The following is an 8,736-nucleotide window of genomic DNA, read 5'->3' as shown; positions in this document are numbered from 1 at the left end:
AAACTATAATTATCTCAATAAAAACTAATTAAAAATATATACAAAGGTCGGATAAAGAGAGGTGCTCTTTGAGGTTACTCTGTTTTTCCACCACAGGCATCGTATCTAACACAATGGCCTTGTTGTAAAAATTTGAATAAGAGGAATTGATGCCCTGTGGTTACTTATCAACATACCAAAAATAAATTAAAGAAAGTATATTTCTAAAGATAATCTCTAAGTTCTATAAAATGCACTTTTGCAAGGTTACTAAGTGTGGTTGTGTTTAGAATCCTGAAAGCAATTTCCTTATTTCAAAACCCAAACCTTCTGAAATAAATCTCCTTGGTTAAGAATGACTTATGCAATGCTATTCTGTATTACAAGGTAATGAAAAGGCAGGGGGCTTTTGTTTTGTTTTGTTTTCCAAGAGAGAACACATCTATGTAGCCACTAGGCATCTGTGTGTATAGCAGATGGTCACTATACTTTCACCACAGCACCATAGAAGCATGTATAGGAAAACTGATATGTCACAGGGCTTTTATTCTTTTTACAATACCTGCAAAAATTACAAGGGTATTCTCATTGCTTGGAAATTCTCTCTCTCTCTCTCTCTCTCTCTCTCTCTCTCTCTCTCTCTCTCTCTCTCTCTCTATATAGATAGATAGATAGATAGATAGATAGATATTTAACCAAACTCTAAATCCATGTGCAAAATGTAATGTTCTACATACCATAGAGAAAAATCTAGAAATATATAATATGTGAGTATGTGTGTGTATGTGTGTGTCTGTGTGTACAATAAAGTGAGAATCAGGAGAGAGTCCGTGTACTATTAACTGCAGGATGGCTTCTGGGTTGCATGATGTGGCCCCCAAAAAGTTATGTCCCAACCCTTAGAACCTTGAAGGCTGCTTTACTGGGAAAAGTGATCTCCATAGATGTAAGTATTTGGGGATGAGGAGATCATCCTAGATTATTCAAATGGGTCCTAAATCCAATGAAAGTATCATTATCCCACTAAGGAAAAGAGAAAATAATATAAAAATGAAGGCAAAAGTTGGAGAAATGAGGCCACCCACACAGTAGAGTGGTCAGAGATGCCAGGGCAATCACCAGAAACTGGAAGAGACAAGGAACAGATTCCCCTAGGTCTCGCAGGGGGTTGGTAGGTGGGGAGACCATACAACAACCCTCTCAGATTTTGGACTTCTAACAACCTAAAAAAATAAATTAATTAAAAAAAATTCCATGAAAGTGCTATAAAGAAATAGAAGAATAATTCTATAATCTTGGATTTCAGAAGAGTATTTCTATAATCTACAATCCATTGTAAGCGTGACATGGATTTAAAAAGTTACAAAACACAGCTGGATACAAGTATGTAAAAATTACTTAAATCTACAACACAAGAAACTTTCTGAATTGATGGTTTGATTAAAAGGAAAAAAAAGGAAGTTTACATCCACACATCTTAGAAGGCTTATGAAGGCTTATGCTGAGTGGGTTCCCAAGTCAATCATTCTGTCTCTTACATCACATGGATCTGGATCTGCCCCTGAGGCTTCATCAAGGTTCTCTCACATGGACAAGAAAAGCAGGAGGTTCCTTCACAGACAGACAAGAAGAATAAAAGATATACAGAAGGACTGGGGATGCAGTTGAGAGGCAGAGCACTGGCATAGCATGCACAAGGTCCTGGGTTCTGTTCCCAGCACTGGAAAAAAAATGTAAAGAGGGCAGACTTAAATGATAGTGAACTGAGGATTAATGGCATGTAATTTCCCTGTTGCAGTCTTTTTCCAGAGTTAAGTTGCATTCCTGCCTTGGGAGACCAGGAGACATGCCAGTATCCTTGAGTTCCCTTAGTGGGCTTCTTCTTTTACTTTTAACGAAAGATGTCAAAATGAATTCATTTTATTATATTAAAGATGATTCCATTTCTTTGGCTCACTATTCTGCTTTTTAGAATCTAAAATATGGAAATAGCTGCAATCAGAAATATTAATCTAATGATTATATATTTAGTCCCTGGCATATGCCAGGCACTATTTAAGGCAACATGAGTACAGTGTTTCCTAAGATAGATGATCACTGAAGAATTATTTATAATTACAGAAACCACTTAGATTGATGTCCAGTAATAGGGGATTTATTGTGGACTATTTACTCAACATTACCTACACTAATGTTACTCAAGCATTAAAGTGCCATTTGTAATATAAAAAAAAAGTTATTTTAAGAGAAAAAACAACATATTAACACATTTAAATAACTGAATATAAACATTTTGAGCCTATATTTAGAACAAAAGATTGGAAGGATCAAAGTGTTCATAGTTGTTATCTTGGAATGGTGAGATTATTCATTTTATTATATTAAAGGATTATATTGCTGAGGATCCAACCCAGGGCCTTGCACTGGGAGGCGAGCACTCCATTGCTGAGTCACAACCCCATGAATTGATTTTATTATTCTCTTTTTAATATTTATTATTTTAGTTGTAGTTGGACACAATATTTTTTAAGAGAGAGAGAGAGAGAGAGAATTTTTTAATATTTATTTTTTAGTTATCGGCAGACATAGCATCTTTGTTTGTATGTGGTGCTGAGGATCGAACTGGGCCTCATGCATGCCAGGCGAGCGCGCTACTGCTTGAGCCACATCCCAAGCCCTGGACACAATATTTTTTATTCAGTTATTTATTTTTATGTGATGCTGAGAATCAAACCCAGGACCTTGCCCGTGCTAGGTGAGTGCTCTGCACTAAGACACAAACCTAGCCCGTACTGTTATTCTTAAAGCTTAGAATTTTGGCACTGTTCTAAGATCTTTGCAGATAATAACATCTTAGACCCTCACCACAAGAGGTACTATTATCATATGCATTTGTAGCTGGAGAAATTGACACACAGAGAGACTATGTCATTTGACCAAGGTTACATAGTTACTGCATGACAGTTTGGATTCAATCTCCCAAACAATCTGAAGTCTGAGTGTATGATGCCTTTAGACCTTAGTAAAATTTAATTGAACATGTCAGATGATTTAATACAGGTGATAAATGCCATAAGAATTCTGAAATGAGAGAGTTAGCTTGTACTGGTGTAGTTAAGAACAAGAGCAATGCTTCAGAAAATAAAGATTGGGTGAAATAAGAAAGGTGGAAAGGTAGACAAAGGTCACTCTAGGAGCAGAAGCAGTTCGGGAAGAGAAGCTAGGGAATGAGTTAATTGGGCTAATCTGATTAAGTTAACTGGAATTCCAAGACACTCCCAGAAGGAGGTTACATAACCTTCCATGTGGAAATTTAAAAACCATCTATTAAAGAGCTCTGTTGAAAGAAAAAACAGAGAAAGTACAGAATTTAGTTAAGATGATAATAATGAAAAGATTACAATTCTATGGAATATATAGATTAGAGAAAAAATTGTAACCAACATCTATATTGATAAAAACAAAAGAATGAAAATAAATTTTCAATAAACAGTCAAGGAAAAGGACATCAAGATAAACCAATAGCAACGCCCTAATGAAACTACATACAGTTGGTGTAGTTTGTGTTCCAGGACCTCCTTCCACCACAGATAGCCCATGGATGCTTAAGTCTCTTATATAGAATGGTATAGTATTTGCATACAATCTACCCATCATCTCTAATACAACATAAGTGCTATGTAAATAGCCATTGTATTATATTGTTTAGGGAATAATGACAAGAAAAAAGTCTGTACATGTTTAGTACAGATGCAACTCTTTTTAGATATTTTCAGTCCAAGGTTGGTTGAATCCATGGATGTAAAATCCACCCATATGAAGGGTCATTATGAAGAGTTTTTTTCCTTCAATGCAGCAATCCTACTTTTAGAAGTTTATTCTGAAGATACCTTGCTAAGAATAAAAATGCATATTACAAAAATTCAATGGAGGTTTATCTTTAATTATAAAATACTACATAGGATATTCGTTCAGTTAGCTGTGGTGCAAACACAATGGGGCATTCTGCAGCTGTCAAAAAGAACTAGGAAGATCAGTACAAACTGATATGGGATGGTTTCCAGGGAATACTGTGCAGTGATAAGAACATATATAGTATGTTACATGTTATGTAAGAAAGAGAAGAAAGCACATGTATATCTACTTATCATTACAAAAATGAATAGAAGAATAAATTAGAAAGCAATTATGTTCATCTCTGAGGGACCAAGGAAGGTATCCTTTTGTATAGCTTTGACTTATGAAGGTATATAAATATTCTGCATATTCAAAAACTAAATCAATAGACATGAAAAGAGTAAGTTTAAGTAGACAACAAACTTAAACAAACTTAATTTTAATTCAAATGACCATCATAACCAAACTAAAGGTGATGGAGATGGAGAAAAAAATTACTAGCTATAATCCACAATCTTAGATGGATTGTAAACAAATGCTGAACTCTTTTCAGAAGGTTTTTGTATTGTAGTGATGTTGGAAAAAAAGAATTCTGAAGCTAGTTTTTATATGCTCTAAGACTGAGTGAGTGTAAATGTGTCAATACTAGGATCTATGATTCTCATTGTATAAGAAAGATGCAAATATGGAATGAGAGTAGAAAAGAAACCATCCTATGGGGATAGTTTGGACTGAGATGGATTTATGTAAACCTATGATTTATAAAATGTTTGTGAGTATGCTTCTGTATCCACACACACACACACACACACACACACACACACACGCACAAATCCAAGTTGAATACATGTGAATATATTTACTAACTTTTAATGCCAGAGGAGTCAAGAAAAGATACCCAGTAGCAATGATGACACATAGCATTAAGGTCTTGATCTTTACCCATTAAAAGAACCAGGTCTCCTGGGAGAAAGGTCACTCCAGGACTGGGATACAGATTCAAGATAAACCTGGAACAGCTTGTCTTGCTGGAAATTAGGAAAGGGCTCCCCACAAAAATGGTCTGAACATGTCACAAGGATGCAGGAATGACCTCGAAGATGTTCCCACTGGCCAAACTGATACTACTTGTAAACCAAAAATAATTAGTATGATAATGAATCATAAACCACCAAAAACATGGGAATTCATAAATCAGAAGAAAATAGAAGTCAGAAAATAGAAAATAGAAGAAAAACAGGAAAGAAGCAAGAAGCTCAGCGTATAGACTATAGACTGATGCCCTGGACAAAATGGGAAATGCAGAGATAAATGTAGAATTAGAGCACTAGAAAATCATCAGTTTGCCAACTTCAGAGTAAAGACTAAATCAGGCAACAGTCATGCTCAACCTAGGGGCCAGTTTTGAAAAGTGGCAGGATATTTGCATGGTTTTAAAACATCTCCCTGCAGACTCTTTATTAGGTGCAAGGGAAAATCAAAAATTAATCACACAATGAAGAAAGCAGGCAATACCTTGATAAGTGATCAAAATTAACATCATCTATAAGGATCATGAGTCTCCAGATGTAACATTGCAAAGAAGGCATAATCCATTATACAGAATTCATTCCGAATACATAACCCCTGTGTAATCCCAGAGAAATGTCACACAAACACAAAATAAGGTACATATTGGTTAAATAGTGAAGGGAAGAAACTGTTTTTCAAAAACATTGACATCATAAAATATGGTCTCGAGAAATGTTTCAGAGTAAAGAAAGCTGAATAATCATGATAATTAAATGCAATACTTGACCCCAGATTGGATCCTGAAGGGGGCAAAATGCTTTTATAAAGAGCACCATTAGACCAACAAACTAAAATGGAAAATGGATGGCATATTAGATAAAAATATTGTGTTGATATAAATTCATGATATTGACAAGTATTAAAAAACAGAGTGTCTCCATTTTTCATAAAAGCAAGCTAAAGTATTTAGTCAAGTTGTATGTAACTTATATCCATATGGAAAAAAAATGTAGAGGAAGAGAGGATAAATGATAAAGCAAAGGGTAAAACATTAACCTCAATGTAAGCTTCTTAGAACATGATGAGATAATGTTACTCCTCTCGGTAAAGCTTTTAGAAACTTTCTACAGCAAATGGAGTAAAATCCCAGTTTCTTATCAGGACCTTTCAGGCCAGCAAAACTGAACTCCCCATGGCCTCTCTAGCATTATACAAAGACCTTTACAAAGAACTAGTCCCTGGAGCTCTCAGATCCTCAGATAATCCTACTCCTTCCTGGCTCTGAGATTTTACACATTCCAAGTCTCTGCTTTTTTTAATCTTCTATCACTCTTACTATCCAACTTCATCCTGGGGTTTTAGCTTATGTGTCATCTCTGTGCTCCCTGTAAAGTAGGCTTGCCTCCCTTCTCTCTCAGCATCTCTTTCAGCTATACTGTAATTATTTTATTCATTTGTCTGCTTGTATTTTTTTCTGTCCCCACCTCTTAGCTGGAGTGGGGAGTGGGGATTGACTCTATTATTCCACCATGATTCCATACCTCCCATTTAGTGCAAAGTAGAAAACCAAAGAAAACTTTGGAGTTATAATGGCCTCTCATAAAATTATGAAGACAGGGAGAAAATAAAAAGATCATCCTGGGAACAAATCTTTACTCCTCACACTTCAGACAGAGCCCTAATATCCAGAATATACAAAGAACTCAAAAAATTAGACAATAAGATAACAAATAACCCAATCAACAAATGGGCCAAGGACCTGAACAGAAATTTCTCAGAGGAGGACATACAATCAATCAACAAGTATATGAAAAAATGCTCACCATCTCTAGCAGTCAGAGAAATGCAAATCAAAACCACCCTAAGATACCATCTCACTCCAGTAAGATTGGCAGCCACTCTGAAGTCAAACAACAACAAGTGCTGGCGAGGATGTGGGGAAAAGGGTACTCTTGTACATTGCTGGTGGGACTGCAAATTGGTGCGGCCAATTTGGAAAGCAGTATGGAGATTTCTTGGAAAACTGGGAATGGAACCACCATTTGATCCAGCTATTCCCCTACTCGGTCTATTCCCTAAAGACCTAAAAAGAGCACACTATAGGGACACTGCTACATCCATGTTCATAGCAGGACAATTCACAATAGCAAGACTGTGGAACCAACCTAGATGCCCTTCAATAGACGAATGGATAAAAAAAATGTGACATTTATACACAATGGAGTATTACTCTGCATTAAGAAATGACAAAATCATAGAATTTGGAGGGAAATGGATGGCATTAGAGCAGATTATGCTAAGTGAAGCTAGCCAATCCCTCAAAAACAAATGCCAAATGTCTTCTTTGATATAAGGAGAGTAACTAAGAACAGAGTAGGGACGAAGAGCATGAGAAGAAGATTAACATTAAACAGGGATGAGAGGTGGGAGGGAAAGGGAGAGAGAAGGGAAATTTGCATGTAAATGGAAGGAGACCCTCAGGGGTATACAAAATTACATACAAGAGGGAAGTGAGGGGTAAGGAGGAAAAATATAAGGGGGAGAAATGAATTACAGTAGAGGGGGTAGAGAGAGAAGAGGGGAGGGGGTGGGGGGATGGGGGATAATAGAGGGATAGGAAAGGCAGCAGAATACAACAGACACCAGAATGGCAATATGTAAATCAATGGTTGTGCAACTGATGTGATTCTGCAATCTGTATATGGGGTAAAAATGGGAGTTCATATCCCACTTGAATCAAAGTGTGAAATATAATATATCAAGAACTATGTACTGTTTTGAACAACCTACAATAAAAATTAATTAAAAAAAGAAAATAAAAAGATCAGTCTTTGCCAAAATTTGGGGGGAAAGGGGAATGAGTAGGCAGAGAACAGAAAATTTTATGACAGTGAAATTATTCTTTATATCATTATGTATCCTTACAAAGGCATAGAATGTATGACTCACCAAAAGTGAACCCTAACATTAACCATGGGCTTTGGTTAATAAGGGTGTACAATGTAAGGTCATCCGTTGCACAAATCTGCCACTCTGGTACAGGGTGTTGACAGTAGAGGAGGCTGTACCATGCACAGGAGCAAGGGGATATAGGAAGCCTCTGTACTCTCAGAGTGTCTGTATTCTTTCAGCTTAACTTGGCTTGGAATCTAAAGTAGCTCTTAAAAAAGAAAAAAAAACTTAAAAAATTGTTCTAAGAGGTCCATTTCTGCATCTACCAGGAAGGACATTGGTGTGGAGGACAGTAACTTCTGTGGCTTCTAGCGCTTTGATGAAACCTTGGATGAGGGGTCTTCTGGCCTAACAGCTGCAGTTTCATATTGTAGGAACATTCATGGTTGCCCTGGGGGTTGCAGCTCTTGATAAGTTTGGTGTGGCTGAACCAAGAAAGGAAGCATATGCAGATTTCCACAGAAATTATGATTCCATGAAAGATTTTGAGGAGATGAGGAGGGCCGGTATCTTTCAGAGTTGCAAAGTGATTTTGGAATATAAATAATTTCTTTGGATTGAGGTCCTTAGAAGTTTGTGCTCCTGAACTATAAAACATGAATACATAGGCTAAGGGAGAGTTTTTCTTGGTAAATAAACAATTAACAAATACTGTAGACAGTGTTTGCTTGATTCTTATTGATAATTTGGAGCACTTAAAAGCAAAAACATAATTGGTTGGAAACTTTTAACACCGTTATGAACCTCATGAAGATAACTCGGTTTCAGTATTTCTTACAATTTTCATTGTTTTTATACGTCTTTAATTACTCTGATGTTTCGTTTATTTCAGTGGGTTACTTCTAGGTGCAATTACCTGGTCCTGGCCTTGAAATGGTCTTCAGGAGTCCAAATAAA

General features: G+C 36.4%; 1 pseudogene; it reads left to right on the top strand.

The window, feature by feature from the left end:
- The first annotated feature begins 1,325 nt into the window (after nt 1–1,325).
- Nucleotides 1,326–8,386, top strand: LOC143389882 (cytochrome c oxidase subunit 6C pseudogene; annotated as a pseudogene).
- Nucleotides 8,387–8,736: the final 350 nt, after the last annotated feature.

This window comes from Callospermophilus lateralis, unplaced genomic scaffold, assembly GCF_048772815.1.
Source record: "Callospermophilus lateralis isolate mCalLat2 unplaced genomic scaffold, mCalLat2.hap1 Scaffold_121, whole genome shotgun sequence".
NCBI classification, from domain to species: domain Eukaryota; kingdom Metazoa; phylum Chordata; class Mammalia; order Rodentia; family Sciuridae; genus Callospermophilus; species Callospermophilus lateralis.
The sequence above is the reverse complement of the archived record's forward strand: the minus strand, read 5'-3'. Positions and strand labels throughout refer to the sequence as shown.